Genomic DNA, 17,353 nt, shown 5'->3' on the forward strand with positions numbered 1-17,353 from the left:
CCCCCCAGGTGGCCTAAGGAAAATCAGGCCTGGTTAGAAATAGAGCAGGTCAAAGGCCCCCATGCCAATAATTAGTAGAAACAGGCCTGTGAGTAGCCCTTGCACTTCCAGAATGGGTGAGATGGAGAGATCCAGGAAAGGGAGGGAGGGAAGGGAAAGTAGGAAGGAAATTAAAAAGAAATGGTATAAGATACAGAATCAGAAATTCAGTTGGAATTCAAGGACTGATAGCAGTTAACTAGCCTGGGTGAGTTTAATAAGGTTATTTCCCTTTACTGAGGCTTAGTTTTCTCCTCTACAAAACACTTAATACTACTATCTACCTCATGAGATCACTGAGGGAAGAGTGCATTGTAAACCTTAAAGTTCTATAGAAAATGTGAACCATAATTGTGTTCCCTAATACATGCTGGCTATGATTTTATTCCTTATCTTTCCATTCTTAAATGGCAAAGACTGTCTCTTCCATCCATCCTTCCACCTCCATCATACATAGAGCTGCCAAAGTTGTACTCCTAAAGCACAAGTCTGACCATGTTACTCCTCTTCTCAATAAACTCCAGTAGCTCCCTATTACTTTTGTGGTCAAACGTAAAAACAGGTGTTTGGCATTTAAAACCTTTCAAAACCTAATGCTAATCTTTTTTTTTTAGTTTTAAAAATATTACAGACCTCCATGCATTCAGCAGCCTTGCTGTTCACATATAGCTCCCCCATCTCTTTCCACTGTCATGCCTATGAGCCCCTCTTCACCTTCACATCTTAGAATCCTCATTTCCTTTAAAGACCAGTTCCAGGGTCGCCTTCTATTGGAGGTATTTCTTTGTGTATTTCTACCCCCCTACCCTCCATATACTTAGATGTATATACAAGTATAAATGCTATCTCCCCTGACAGAATCTAAGTTCTCTGAGGGCAGGTTCTATTTCACCTTTTTTGTAATGCCTAACACATAGTAGGCATTCAATAAATGCTTGTTGACTGATTCTATTTCTTTGGTCTCTTTGTAATTAACTCACTTAATAAAAATTATTTCATTTAATAAAAGAGAATTCATTTAATAATACAGTAATTAATTTACTTAATAAAAGATGTGTTCCTAAGGACTAGTTGGTAAAACAAATGTCTGCGGTGGAAATGAATACTACTTTCTCAATGATTTAAAATTTCATAGATTCCTAGAGGAAAACTTTTGACCCAAATTAAATGTACTACTTACTGCCCTCAAAAGCAACATTCCTGTGATTAGCAAAACTTAGTTTCTAACTCATAGATGTTAGCAAAAGAGTGGAGCCACAAAAGGGAATGGGCTTCCACACACACCATCTCCCTTCTGGCTCCACTTTCATAGCCTTGTACATGACATCATGTGCACTTAGAGGGTGTTCAATAAATACTTAATGCTCCTCCCAAAGCTAACTTAGTGATCCAAATATAGGCCACACTATTTCCCCAATTCTGATGTGCATAAAACCTGAGTGCAGCCTAAATCACACTCTTAGAACCACATACAAAGCTTAAGTCTCACCTCTCTGGGAACAGAAGCACTAACAACAGCTTTCCCACCATCCCACATACACTCTAGAAGAGCCTCTTACCACTTGATGCTGCTGCTGCTGCAGCAGCACAGGAATGGATATGGGGCCCTTCAGCTTACATACCTCAAACAACAGCCTGCGTCTACTTTCTTACAGCAAAGACCACCAACTCCTTCCCCCTACAAATATTTCAAATGCCCCTTCACTACTACAGAATAATCATTTTGGTTTTTTTCCTAATTGATTCTATCACATTTTCCACAGCAGCTGTTTCAAACCTCTTCTCTCAAGTCTACACCATTCCTTCCTCTCAGCACAGGGCCTCACTGCCTACTGAGAAAAACAAAAGCCATCAATCATTAAGTATCTGTTCACCTCTAAAAACCCTTCCATAATGTCCTCGATTCAATCTTCCTTTGCTACAATCTCTGATAGAGATAGCTCTAATCAAATCACTCACTTACCACATATATGGGTTTTGGACAATCATACCTCTCTGGACCTCAGTTTTCTCATCTGTAAAATCAGGAGGCTGGACTAGATGGCCTCGAAGGTCTCTTCAACCTCTAAATCTATGGTCCTATAATCCTTCCTAAAGTTAATTCCTCTATTTGTGCATTTGATCCCATCTCTATTCACCCCCTCCAGTTTTCTCATTCCATCATTCCCTCTTTCTTTCATCTTCAATCTCCCCTTATCTACTTGTTCCCTCTCTGAAGTCTAACAGGGTCTCCCAAAACCTTAAAATCTTCCTCTTGAATCTGCCATATCTTCAAACTATGGTCCTCTCTACACTCTTATCTTCCTCTTGCTTCACTCATTTCCCAATACCTTATAATCTCCCTTCAGATTCAATGACCCATTAAAATGAAACTACTCATTCCAAGAAAGCTACCAGTCTCTTAACTGCCAGAACTGATGGCCTATTCTCAGTTATGTCCTTAACTCAGATGTGGCTGTAGATTTTAATAATGCAGTTCTTATAGTCTACTAGGACACATGCCCTTCCTGGATAGTCTCATCCCTTGACTGTGACAACACCCTCTCTGCTACCTATCCAAAACCTTCTCATTTTCCTTTGTTCTACCATCCTCCATCTGCTGTCCATTTAGAATAGGGATAATAGGGCTCTGGCCTGGACCCTGTTCTCTACCAATTTTCTCATTTGGTAATCTCAGTTCTCATGGGTTCAACTGCCATTTCTTTTCAGGTAACTCCTAGCTCTGTATATCCAGTCCTGGTCTTCCAGGTTCCTATCACCAATTTCCTGTTAGATAACTCATCCTGAATTTCCCTTAAGCATATTAATCCCCACATCTTTTCCCCAGTTCCAACCCAGTCCTTTTCAAACAGACTCTGATGTCCTTTAGAGCTCTTCATAGCCTGGTACCATTCTATTTCTCCTTCCCCTCTGCACTAGGTGGTCCAGTCAAGCCAGTCTTCTTGGGACTTACATCTAAGATGCCACCTCCCCGGCTCTGCAATGGCCATCCCCACCTCTGGAATGCATTCCTTCCTCTAGGATGGTCTTGGAATCACTGGTCTCTTTAAAAACTCAATTCAATTACTACCTTCTACATGAAAACTTTCCTCATTTCCTCCCTGTCCCCCCCAGAGGCCAAGTACTTTTCCCAAGGTAAATTTGAATATTCTTATATGTATTTTATCTACATGGTTAGTTCTGTTATAACACTTGTTTTGAAAATGTGAATTTGTTCCAACGTGATGGATATATTAAAGAACAATTTGAGCATAACGAGAATTTCTGCAAATTTCACATTTGCCTATGCAGGATTTCAAGAATAAAGAAAATGGCACCACTCCACAATAACTCACAAACTGCAACCCTTCTGACTTTTCAAAGTAAAGTGTCATATTTCTCGTATATCTCCTGGAGCTGTGGGGAGAAGAGGATTGGTCTTCACCCATTCAGTCCACTCCCTAGCCCACTTACAGGCATGGCTGGGGGGTATCCAGTGGGAACCTACTGGAATTCCAGCCCTTTGAAGCTGCCAGCCCATCCTCTTGTCCATAACTGTCAACTCTGCCAGTTCTCCTTGAGGGAATAGTGGGAACCCACCCCAGGCACAATTCAAGGCCTCAGACACAGACACTATTTTAGGTAGTATTTATGTTTCTCAACCATTTAACATGTATACAACTGTGCTAATTTTTTTTTAGGCTTCTATGGGTTTTTTTTAATGTGTCACTGATGAAATTTTGAGTGTTGTGTCCCTGAATCCCATTTGGTCCATGAGCCTTGTAGTTTTTATTGCATGATTTTTCATAACTCAAAGATTTTTAGGAACACGTTTCAAATTATAACAGAACTAATAATACTTAAGCATATACCTGTCGTCCCCCACTAGAATATCAGCTACTTGAGGGTCTAGCATTGAGCCTGCGACACAGGTGCTTAAAATATGTTTGCTGACTGATTCCCAAATTTATACCTCTGTCCTGAACTCTAGTCCCACACTGCCAGCTGCCTCCTAGACCACTTCACTAGGATGTCCCTCAGGTATTTCAAACTTAACATTTATCTCTTTTCCTCCTGAAACTGCCTCTCCTACCAACTCTGCTACTTCTGTTGAGGGTACCACCAATTCTTCCAGTTTTCAATGCCAGCACCATTCTTGACTCCCCACCAACATTCAATCAGCAGCCAAGTCCTGGGGAGTCTGATCACCATAATTCTCATTTGCTTTTCCACTTACACAGAACCATCTCCTCACACCTGCACTATTGCCGTAGCCTCCTAAGTTAGTCTCCTGCCTCCAGTTTCCCATCTCCAATCTATCTTCACCAGTGCCAAACTGATTTTCTTAAAGCACAGGTCTGACCTTGGCATGCCCTTGCTCCAGACTCCCTTGCAGCAGTTCCCTCCCTCTGGCCTCTAGGATAAACTACAAACGCCTCTCTTTGGCACTTAAAATCCTTCACAATCTGCCTGCCTTTCACAACTGATTTCACATTAACTTCCAGTCAGTCAACAGGCATTTATGAAGCACCTACTGTGTGCTAGGCCCTGTGCTAAGTGCTAGGGATGCAAAGAAAGACAAAATAGTCCGTACTTTTAAGAAGTTCACATTCCATTGGGAGGGACAGCATGCACAACACTACATATGCAAGATGTATGCTGTAAATGGAAGATAATATCTAGAAGTGGAGGGAGATTAGGGGCAGCCTCCAGGACCATTAGCGTATATGCCATCAGTGCCATTTCAGAGCATTTAAAGTTGGACACAGTCTTAGTCTAACTCCCTCATTTTACTAATAAGGAAACTGAGGCCCAGAGAGGCAGTATGACAGAGATGGGATCTGATCCCCGACCTTCTCACTCCACATGCCGTACACTCCATCGTGTACAATACCTCAACAGCATTTGCCTCTGACAGGAAACAGAGGCACTGAATTGAAACATATCATCTATAACTATCAAAGATTATTCGTTGTTGGTCTAGTCCTGTGCCTTCTGTGCATAGAAGCACTAGCTGTTCCAAGGATGCAATCAGGTGGTACAGGAATTTCCTCTCACAAGCCACACCTGCTCTGGTCCAGGATGATTAGGACAACCTAGGTTTCTATCCTCATGCTGACACTTACTATCTATCAACATCTGGCATTGATTTGTCATTGGAAAAAGGGGATGGAAAATAGTAATTTTTTAACTACATCCACTTAACTCACAGCAAGGTTGTTAGGAGGAAGGAATGCAAACATTTATTAACTACTATGTGTGAAGTATTGGGGAAACTCTCACTCCTGCTTCTACTGTATCAGAAATGTCATCTCTACAATCGACCTGTGAACCCTTGACGCTGCTCTCCCCACCCCGACTACCCTTTCTCAGGTGGAGGATCATCAACATTAGCTGGTTAGAAGGTGGAGGGAAGGGGGCAAGGAGAAGGGAAGGCATCAGGAAAGTCATGGTCCCAATTTTCCTACCATAAAAATGAAACAATTACCTTATTCACCTACATAAGATCATTATCAACCTGTAAAAATGTTTGTAAGCACCAATACTATCAGCATTCCATATGAAAAGACAACCAAAGCCAAACTAGGGGCTGAATAAAAGGAAGAAATGATAAACATTCATAAAACCTTAAAGAAAAAGCATTTAGGAGCTTCTGGAAAGCTGAAGCTTAAAGGTTCCCAAAGCTCCCAAGTCAAGGTCCCTGTTATTCTGCAATGCCTACATTCCAGTCAAACTGGTCGCTCCTGGAGGCAGGGCCTGCTTCTTGTCCTTCTCTGAATCCCCAACACTTTGCACAAAAAGCACATAGTAAGAACTTAACAAATATTTGTCACCCAACTCCCTGCAAGCTCCTAGAAGCTAGCATCCCCATGGCTGGCTCTGAGCTGTTTTTTTGCACTGGCTGCCCTCCAGGTGTGCAAGGCACCAACCCCTCACCTCCCATCTTAGAATCACTGGGTATATTCCAAACTCAGATCAGGGCCACCTCTGACACAGCCCTGCATGACCCTCTGGGTTGGTATTGTTCTTCCTCCTCAAATAACTGTAATTTATTTACCTTTCTAACAAGTAGTCCCACAGAATAGAAGGGCTTAGAGGGCAGGCACTAGTTTTCATTTTTGTCTTCTTATACCCAGCAGGTAGGACAATACCTTGTACCTAGTAGGCACTTAATACATTTAATAAAAAACTTTTCATTATAGAGGTGCAGCCCATGTTCAGGGCAGCCCACATTCAAACCAAAGGAAAGTATACTGAACTGGAGAGAAGGAATCATGAATCAAATCCCAATCACGCCCCTTGTTACCTGTATAACCTTGGACACACCACTTCCCCATTCTGGGGCTCAGTTTCCTTATCTGTAAAATGAAGGTTTGGATTAGATAATCTCCAGTGTCTTTTCAATTCTATGACTCTACAACAACAATAGCGTTTTGTTTTCCTCTCAGTCATTCCGTGAGGTATGTTCTCTAAGTAATATTATCCTCATTTTTGATTTTCAAGGTTTCCAGAGGACAAGCAGTGTACTAGGGCAGTCTGGACAGGTGCTTCCCATCTCCACTATGAAGCAGTTTCCCTCTGTAATCTACATTCCCATCAGCCTTGTCCTCCTGTCTGCATCCCTCTACACCACTTGCTTAGCAGAAACATACAACTCCTTGGTTCCTTCTCCTGTGTCAGACTTGGCATTCACAGCCTACCACAAATTATGGAGATTGCTAACTTAGGCTCTAGATTAAGTTCTCTGGGCCCAACTTGTCCCCAGGAAGTCTACACTGGAGGATGCTGCCACTTTTCTAGCATACCATAAGAACAGCATGTTCTGCAGCAGGACACTGATGTTTGAACACTAGGCGTTTGGATTTAACTTACAGGGTGTTTGCAGTCTTATGTAATATTCCTGGCCAGTTAGTAATCTCCATAAAAGTCAGATACCAAACTGTCTATACAGAGTAGCTTTCTTTTACACAAATTTTCAATAAATATACTCCTTAATATTTCTAATTATCATTCTTTTCCTTCTAAATAAACCCCAGAAAATGCATTCTTGTGGTCTGAAGTTGTGGTAGCAGAGGGAACAAGGAGAAAAGAAAGTGGGCATTAGAAATGGACACCAAGGGAAGTCTTATATGAACTGATTCAAAGTGAAGTGAGTAGAACCAGAACACTGTACAAAGTAACCACAATACTGTAAGGATGACCAACTCTGGGACACTTAGCTACTCTGACCAATAGGATGATCTGAGACAATTCCAAAGGATTAGTGATGAGAAATGCTATCTATTTCCAGAGGGAAAACTGATGAACTCTGAGTGCAAACTGAAGAATATTTGTTTCAATTTGTTTATTTTTCTGTGTTTTCTTTTGCAACATGACTAATATGGAAATATTTTACATTTCACATGTATAATTGATATCATATAGCTTGCCTTCTCAAGAGATGGGAGAGGGGTGGGCAGGAGAGAATTTGGAACTCAAAATTTTTAAAAAGTAAAGTTAGGGGAAGCCAGGTGTCCCAGTGAGTAAGAGCGCTGGCCCCAGAGTCAGGAGACCCAGGATCGGTTCCGGCCTCAGATACTTAACACCTACACAAAATAACTGGCCATGGAACCTTGAACAAGTTACTGAACCCCAATTGCTTTAAAAAAAAAAAAAGGAAAGTTAATTTTTTTTTAAATGTAATTGGGAAACATTTAATGACATAAGAATATATATTTTTAATGGACACCAATGATAGCAGCAGAAGCAGAAAACGTAGTCAGCAATTAGATATGCCAAGTCTCTGAACTGAAGAAATCAAGCAGGCTCCAAAAGACCAAGCAGATTCATGGGGCTCAATGGTCTTTAGGATAGAAAAGCATAAGAAAGCAGAAAGTTCCTTGGATCAGATCTGAGAAAACTCAAGTTCCCCTAATGATATCATGATAGCTTATTACTATATATGGTATTATTACCCAGTCAGCTTTCTTTTTCAAAAGCTAAAAACTTTCAAAAATTAATTCCTCATTGTCTACCAGATAAAATACTTCACCTTGGCATTCTGAAACTAATGTCCCACTACTCTTACTTACTCTTATCTTCCTGACAAACTATTCTCGCCATTTCTTAAGCCAATGCAAACTCTCCCGCCTTCTTGTCACTCCTTACACTTCTCCATCTGCCTGTCCTATCCAGGTCAAAACTGTACCGATTCCTTAGGACTCAGTTCAAATGTCACTGAAGGCTTCTGCCTGGCCGTGGGAAAGGACCCAGAAGCTGGAGGGGGTCTGCTCCTGTCTTGCTCCTCCTATGGGATTCTCAGGGAGGCAGAGTTTGACAGGTGGGGCCTTTCTTTGGAAATACAAAGCCTTCCTTCTGCCCCCAACCAGAAGTAATTTATCCTTCCTCCACAGTGCCATAGCATTTTGTTTGTACCTCTCTTAGGGTATTTATCACATTTTTATCTTTGAATTATAACATATCTCATCTCTCCTAAAATGCCAATGTCCAGTTCATTGTCCTATACATAAAAGTTCACATTTATATAGTGTCCTATCATTTGATTTTCACTACTACTCTGTAAGGAAGGTGCTTCTTTGATTCCCCTTTTACCGGTGAGAAAATGGATGCAGAAAAAAGATTAAATGATCTGCCCAGTTACATAGCCAATGAATTCAAGGTAGGAACTGAACCAGTTAGGGTCTTCCTAACAAAGCCTAGTATTCTATTCCTTAGATCACTCTGCTTCTGTATGAGAAACAGTACTGAATAAATGAATGTTATGTTACTTAATTCTGTTATTTTTCATAACAGGAGGGAATTTATTCTGGCACTTTATCTCAGACAAAGTGAACCAAGGTTTGAAATATTCAACCCCTAAGTTGATTCATGAATAAAGGTAGGGTTTTTCTGATCCTTAATCTCTTCTAGAATGTCACAGGGTTTTAAATCAAGATCAATTACATTTAACAAGTAGAGAGATTACTATGTATGTGTATCATGGAGGATATAAAAGTATTACAACAAAATCTTAAACGATTATTTGCAAGAAAATAATTGCTCACGAAGCAATCTGAAAAATACAAAGGAAACTATGCCAAAATGAGTATTACAGAGCCCAAGTAGTACAGAAGGTCAGAAGTAGAGAAATCCACAGAAGCTCAAGTTATTAAGAAAGCTTTCATTAAACAGATAAAATCTGAAGGACAATAGGATTTGAACCGGAAAGATAATGCTATGCATATTAAACTTAACCTTATTCGTAAGTGCAGATTTCTGTAGAGATATATATAGTGAAGTTTTCTTTACCTTTACAATACTGTGCATTAAATAATGAACATTTGGAGAGAGGTAATTTTTTTAGGTAATCTAATTTTAAGTACTTATAAACCTTATGCTTTAATGAAAAAGTATTATTATCTTAAATTTAGTTTTAGTTTCAAATTTAATTTAGTTTAATTTTGCAGTCAGTTTATAGTTTGAAGATATCTGGCCAAAATCTAAGACATACTGACCAAGAAACACAGCTCAATCCTATTTAGTTCCTATTATAACAGAAAGACTAAGGTTGTTCCCTAATGTGGGATATCATCTCAATGAGTCTAGTATTTTATCTACTGGGTCCCTATGATGCCTCTGGTTCAAAGCAATTTCTTACTCTTAGGCTTATATATGCATACATACATATTATATTTATGGGTATATTATATGCACATGTCCATGTGTACACAAACTGGCTTCCAGCTTCATGAAAATTCTGAGTTTTGTCATGCCATATACAAGTCCAGCCTTGTGATGAGAACTCCTGGCACCATCACCACTCTGTTGTACTTATACCTTGAAACCACTAGTTTGCTTCTTCCTACCTGCTGCTGACATCACCCCCAGCTTCCTGTCCCAAAGGCTGATGACATCTATCAGAGGCTTCTGGTTATACTATTCTTCTAGACTAGAATAGGATAAAGAATTAAATGAAATAAATTCTGTTCACTGATCTAACCCTTCAGAACTGAAATGCAGAACTCTATATGCATTTAAAAGGGAGACCATTTAGATTCCAAACACCCTAGTTCTGGTCAAGTATTAAAAGTAACTGATTCCTAAAATTTACTTATCAGTTTCTGCTCAAACTTTCTACATCCAGGTTAGAAAAGTAACCTTTAGGGGTGGCCAGGTGGCACAGTGAGTAAGAGCGCCAGCCCCGGAGTCAGGAGACTCAGATCGGTTCCAGCCTCAGATACGTGGCACCCACACAAAATAACTGGCTGTGTAACCTTGAGCAAGTTACTTAACCCCAATTGCTTTTAAAAAAAAAAAAAGTAACCTTTATTTGAACCCTTCCCTCAATGAGTTCTTTGCACATATCACAATTAATCTTCCATTCATAAAATTATTCAAGTACTAGTACTTTTACCTTGTATTTGGTAATTTTGTCTAATTATGTTCCAATCATGGCCTAGGCCTCTCTTTTAGTTAAAAGGCTAAGAAGGAAGATTCATTTTCTGCAAAACAACTTTCAGCAATGGTTATTAAAATCCTCTGTGTCAAAAAGAGAAAGCAGAGGAGAAAGTAAAAGACTCATGAGACAAATCCCTAAAGTCCATCATTACTGTGTTAAATGGTTGCTATGTAATACTATAGCTTTGTTACTGGGCAATAACTAGGAAGCTGGAGTAACAAACAGGCTAAGAAACAGGCATAAAGCTCTAAAGGTTGAGGTGATCAAAATAAGAGTTTCAAAAATATTGTCAAATTGTTATTTTGTATTAAAAATAACACATTACCTAATACATCTTTTTTTAAAAATTAGCATTAGCTGCAAAACCATGTTTCTGAGTAAAATATTAGAATTTGCTTCTCTGAAGATTTTTAAGAAAAAGCTCTTGGAGGAGTGAGGGGAGACTGAGGGAGAGATGTGCTACTTCCTGGAACAGAAATGGACTACATGATCCATTAGGTTTCCCAACACTATGATTTATACTTATTCTTAATTCATGAGTCATATAGTAATTGAGAGTTTACTGTTTTTCCTATACTTTAAGCTTGCTTTTCCTGCCCCAGGCTAAACAAAAACATTACTAAATTTGTTAAGTTACAATTCTTCTATGACACCAATAGCCTAGTTGAAAGAAATGTGGGCAATTTGAGCAGACTCCAAACTTAAGGGAGCCAGATAACAATATAAACACTAATAGATGTGAAATAAATTCTTAATTAACCTTACAATACAATCTAGAAGTAAACATAATCTGATATTTAATAAATATAGCTATAGTTAAAAAAAGAAAATGAAAAGACAACTCAAGATTCTAGGCTCACTTCTTTAAAAATTATTTGTTTTGCATTTTTTGATGTTACAACACAATAACTAATGAAGAGAGAGAATGACCAAATTCCCAACCCTAATCTACCTGGAGCAGCAACCCTGAGGGAATCTTCACTGGGGCTATTACCATGGGAAAGTCTCACATTTTTCTATACTTTCTAGGAACAAGAACTTTTCCTCCCTGTTCTACTAAATTCCCTTCCTTTATACTCTCTTTTTGCCTTCACTTCTGACTCTTCCTCATTTACCTTTTCCACTCTCAAGTTTCTCTAATACCACTAAAAAGAGAGAGAGGCAAGGAAAGGAGGGATGGGGGGTAGAGAAGAGAAAAAAAATATGTGGACATTCACATTTATCATCATCCAACATTTATTTAACTGCATGAGGCACTGAAGATACAAAAAGGTTTAATACATGTTCACTGTCCCCAAGGACTACACAATTGAGTTAGGGAAACAGGATATAGACATAAAAAAATAAGTAATACAAAGTAACTTAGGCCAACTGCCAAACAAATATTAGACTAGGTCAGCTCCTGGATGGTGCAACAGAAATGGTACTTCAGCTGGGCAGGAAAGAGGGAGAAAGCATTCTAAGCTTGAGGAAGAGTTTGAACAAGCAAAGGCAAGAAGGCAGTAGGTGCAGGCAGTGTACAGTGAATGGACCCATGTGGTGGGAGTACAGTGTTCATGTTAGAATAATATGACTGGAAACCTAGGTTGGAGACTGAGTAGGGCTTGGAATGTGAGACTAAGGATTTTGAACTTTATTCAGTAGTAACCATTTAATGTATGTGTATATGAGTGTGTGCATATACCCATAGAGACATATTGTAATGGGAATGTAAATTTAAAGATCTTCCCTGCCCCTAGGCTAAAGTGCACCTAGAGCCTGGGGTGGGAGGCTTGTTTTTCAGTAGATACTTTTTGATTGGCCAGTGCCCAGAAGGTTGTTACATTCTCTGAGCCAGGAGACGGCTATATAAACCCTAATTTGAAGCTTTGTTTTGGGGCTCACTTTGAGAAGTGTTCTGTGATTTGATCAGATGAGACTCTGGGAAGCCGTTGTTGAGAGCCCCCCGGCTTTGAAAAACCCAGATGTTGATTTGGTATCGATGTAATGGTTGGACAGTTTGGAAACCTGTCTACTTGATCTGTTTCTCTGTCTTGATAATTCTGTCTGTATACTCTGAAGTTCGGGATGCTGACCTTTTTTCCCCTGAACTAGGTGAACGATACATATTTGACAGATTAAAGTAAGCTTGTTAACCCATTCTGTGTTGCTTTCCTTTATCAAAGCAGATCCAAGAACCTGTGTTGGCAGCCACCCTGGGGACGCTTGGGGTCCTTGCTGCTACACATATGTACACATAAATATACATATTTGTTTCTGTGTGCATTTATACATATTCAATGTATAAGAAATTTGAGAAGAGTAACAATGGCATCTAACCCATTTTGGACAATTTACAAAGTATAATTATAATGAAATTAAAATGCTTTTTAAAAATACAAAGCAGCATGTAGGACTTTTTTTATGTCTTGGACCCCTCTGGTAGTCTGGTAACACTCTCAATCCCTTTTCAAAATGAAGTTTTTAAATGCATAAAATAAAATCCATAGAATTACAAAGGAAATCAATTATAAAAATGTAGTTATCCAGGTATTTTATAAACAAGTTTACAGTCCCCAGGTTAAGAACCTCATGAAGTAGTGTCTTAGGACCTTGTCTCAGGAGCCACAGGATTACAGGACATCAGATTTATAAGGATATTAGCAATCAAATTGCCTCACTCTGTTACTCCTCCCTCTACCCCTCATACTCACATTTTTACAGATGAGGGAATGGATACCTAAAGAAGTAAAATAACCTGACCAGGATGACAAGTGACAGTAAAAATCTGGACACAACTTTTCTCACTCAAAAATCCAATGTTCTCTCCACATACACCCAAATTACTCTGTAGGTGTTAGGAAGATTCAGTTCAGAATTCCTTCACTCCTAAAAGAATGCTACAAAGAATTAAGTAAGCAAATCCCTTATAGAACACTCCCAAACTTCCTATCCATTATGGAAAATTAGGTCAAACAGAAAGTAACCAAAAAAAAAAAAAAAAACCTTAGAATTTAAGTCTGACAAATAATTCCTGCAATTATTTTAAAATTTTCTGTTCTGCTCCAAGTTATTTTATACTTCTAGTGCCTTGAATACTCCCAAAAGATGAGTCCTAATTCTTTGAAGGCTGTTTATTCATTGTAGGTCTTTTAGAACACTTCTTTTCCTCCTGTCCCTCCTTTCCTTTCCTCTCTTTAGGATACCTGATTGTTCCAGTAACACAGAGCGTCTGTTGTCCAAGGTAGAAAGAGCTCTGAACAAGTAATCAGAAAACTTGAATTCTAGTTCCATCACTTATTAACCATGTGACCCTGGTCCAATCATTGCCCTTTCTGAATCTGTTTCTTTATTTGAAAAAATGGGGATATTCTCTACCCTGCTTAATGCATAAGATCATTGTGGGTATCAAATTAAGAACATTTACATGTCAGGCTTTAAAAAAAATACAAAGTAGGGGCAGCCAGGTGGCTCAGCGAGTAAGAGCACCGGCTCCAGTGTCAGGATGACCTGGGTATCAAATCTGGGCTCAGATACTCAGCACCACATCCAGAAATAACTGGCCGTGTAACCTTGAGCAAGTTACTTAACCCCAATTGCTTTAAAAAAAAAAATACAAGGTGCTATATGAATGCAAGGTTTTAAGATTTTCAAGGAATTTTAAAAAGCTAAAACAATTATCTATACTGAATTCATGATCAGGGCTAACCCAGTCTCCCAATATGGTGCATAATAAACAGCGTATTCAACAAGCATTTATCAAATAAGGCACTGGGGACAGACACAAAATTGAAATAAAACAACACTGCTCACTGATCTTTAAATATACGAGATTTAGCCATACTTTAATTCTGTCTACTCCTCTATGTAGACCATCTCCTTATTTGGGAGAGATTCCTAAAGATCAGTGTCATCCTTCATATGACTAGAGAGGGAAAACCCACTCTAATATCAATAATACAGTCTCTATGACTTATCCTGTTTTTTAAAATCAAATAGCAAGTCAATATCTAAGTATGCCTCCCTAGAACAATTTGGTGCCATCTCTTAAAAACCAGAATAGCATAAAATTATCCCAAAACTGTGTTTAGATCAAATCCCACCACCAGAGAAATGTAGAGATCAATTTAAGCACCTAAAAATAAATCAATATACTCACAGAACTGAACACTGTGGTAGTTAGGTTCCTTTGAATCCAAAAATAAACTGTAGGTAAAACATTTCATTTTAAAAATTAAATTGCAGAGCAAATGCTCACTGCATATTAGACTTGTTTACAGATAAATTGTGTTGCCAAGCAACATTGCTTAAACAATCTGAAAACCTAGTTGCTAAGTTTCAGACCTATTAAAGTAATTTGTGTGCACAAAACCTAACAAATCTGTGAATATCATACAAAAATGAATGTCATTAAAAACACTAAAAACATATTTTGCACTCTCCCAACACTAATCTTCTCTACCTGAAAATCTGAGCAGAGTTAAATTTCTTTAAACAAGGTTTCATCCACATCAAAGTGTCTGGCAGTTGACATTTTAAAAAGAGCAGGTCATTTAAGTTTGGCTAGAGGGTGGGAAGCTGGAAGTTTAGCAAAATAACAACAGGCAATCACAGCATGGGAATTAACTTCAAGATTCTAACACATTCCTCAATGGGATTACAACATGACAGTCAATATTACTGTCATAAATGACCTTAAGGAAAAGTGCTAAGTATCTCTCTATCACAGACCAAAAAAAGTGGCTGTGATACTTTGATCAATTCCACTACATGAACAAGAGTATTCCTTTTTGCCATTAAGCCTATGTCTATAAGAGGACATAATTCAATTTAACCAGCATTTATTAAGAACCTACTATGTACCTAGCAGAGGAATGGGCAATGGGGATATAAAGGCAAAAAATGAAACAGTCCTGATTCTCTAGGAGAATAAATTCAACTGTATCAAAGTCTCATAGATTCAGAACAAGGAATGTTTTTAAACACAATCTAGTCTAGTCCAAGTCTCTCAATTTACAGATGAGAAAACTAACCCAAGAGGGGTTAGTCTGAGGTGACACAATTAATTATATTCAGAATCTGAGTACCTATAACTTTCTAGGCGTTGTTAAGCGGGGTATTTTTTTTTTTAAGTTTCCTGACTTCCAAGTCTAGTACTATAAATTCTACTAGATTTACTTAAGACAGAATCATGACCAGAACCAGAATTCTAAATACAAATTGGGAATTCTTTCCACTACACCACACTTCAGAAAGAGCCAAAGATTTGAAGTCAGATGCTACTGATTCTAATCCACTTATTTCTGTCTAGCTTTGGTGACCTTATGGAGAAAGTGCTGGGTTTAGGAGTCAGGAAGACCTTAGACCAAATTCTGTGTTTCAGAAACTTACAAAGACAGCAAATGACCTCTGCATAAGAAGTGACTTTTTATGCATAAAGTAATTCTGGGCAAGTGACTCACCCCTTCTCAGCCTCAGTTCCCTCTTGTGTTAAAAAAAAAAAAAAAAGTATATCTAAGGTTGGTTTCTTTTAGCTTTAAGTCTGGGGTCTTAAGATCCGAAACTGCTTAACCTCTCTAGGTCCTAATTTTGCCAAACTGAAGGGGTCTGATTTCTAAGGTTCCTTCTAGATCGAGATTTAGGATATTAGGTTTCTTAACTTCTCAGCGTCAATTTCCCTTCTAGTTCAAGACTTAAGTTTATCTCTCTCAGACTGTTTCAGCAACTTTACATTAAGGAGAGCAGTCCACACGACCCCTAAGGTCCCTTCTAGGTTTCGATTTTAGATATTATGTTTTTTAACCTCTCCCAGCCTCAGTTTCCCCCTCTGTAAAATGAAGGGGTAGGTGGCTCTGCACCTACGATACTGGGAAGGAAGGCTCGTCTCCTTTCCCCCATTCCCCCACCTCTAGAATGTCCTTCATCCTCGACCACCCCAGCGAGGGGCTCTGTCCGAGGGAAGAAGACTACTCGTGGGGCGGGGCGCACGAGCCCAGTGACGGGCTGGCCTGGGGCCCACGCGGGGCCACAACCCCTTCCCCCAGGGGAGGTTACCTACCACGGCTCCTCCACGGTTCTTTCAAAGTGGGCGCACACACCTGATAGGGGAGGAAGGTGTGTGGGCTGCGGACATCGCCGCCGCCGGTCAACATGCCCGCAGCTCCAACCCGGGGCCTCAGTAGGGCTTACTACTCGGACGCATGGAGGCTACGCTAACATCCCACACGGGACATTCGAGGACGCGCGGGCTCCGCGGGGCGGACACCAGGAGCTGACAGACCCAGCTAAAGAACGCACTGCGCAGGAGCGAGGGCACGCGCAGAAGGCTCGCGGAACATCGCCCCGCCCCCGCCCCACCCCCGACTCCCAGTCCCGAGGAACTCCTGGGAGACCCCAAGGCTGAGAAAACGAAGCCGCCTCAACAGCACGCGGCGGCCTTCGTCTCGGAAGGGCCTGGCTGCTTCTCTAGGCCGAGGCTAGCTGTCCGGGCTGGGCCAGGACAGCGCCGGCGCTCACCTAGCCTGCTGGGACTGCCCCGCGACTCCCCAGCGAAGCCAGAATCGGGTGTTATCTGAGCCTTTCGTGACCTGATTCGGGGAAAGAGAGGAAGTCCCGCCTCCTGTGGTGACGTCAGAGGGAGGGGTTACGCAAGGAGCGCTTTCAAACCCGAAGCCGCGGGAACCGGCCCACGGCCGTTGGAGCTGTGTGGGGAGGAATCTGGGAAGCGGGTAGTGCAGGGCAAAGAAAGGAGGTAGCCTTGAAGGGAGGCCCGAGGACGAGACGAATGTAGGGACCAGTTAGGGAAGTGGCCGTTTCGTCCGCACCGCTCCCATCTTCCTCTAAGACCTCGCTTTTCGACTGTGCTCTTAAAAGTTACTGAGCAAAGGGGCATAAGGGAACGAGCGTTTATTAGGCACC

At 40.3% G+C, this 17,353-nt stretch overlaps 1 protein-coding gene across 3 annotated transcripts in view; it reads right to left on the reverse strand.

The window, feature by feature from the left end:
* CEP83 (centrosomal protein 83) overlaps positions 1–17,078 on the reverse strand; it is a 141,260-nt gene extending 124,182 nt beyond the window's left edge. Inside the window, exon 1 of one of the 3 annotated variants that reach the window (XM_069095175.1) lies at positions 16,952–17,078. The gene's annotated coding sequence lies outside the window, so the exon portion shown is untranslated. Of the gene's footprint in view, positions 1–16,493; positions 16,818–16,951 lie in introns of those variants that run through there. The other 2 variants (XM_069095176.1, XM_069095173.1) reach the window with 2 other exon arrangements.
* Positions 17,079–17,353: the final 275 nt, after the last annotated feature.

This window comes from Petaurus breviceps, unplaced genomic scaffold (genome assembly GCF_028583685.1).
Source record: "Petaurus breviceps papuanus isolate PSGF00001 unplaced genomic scaffold, PetGlider_PUasm1.0 225, whole genome shotgun sequence".
NCBI classification, from domain to species: Eukaryota; Metazoa; Chordata; class Mammalia; order Diprotodontia; family Petauridae; genus Petaurus; species Petaurus breviceps.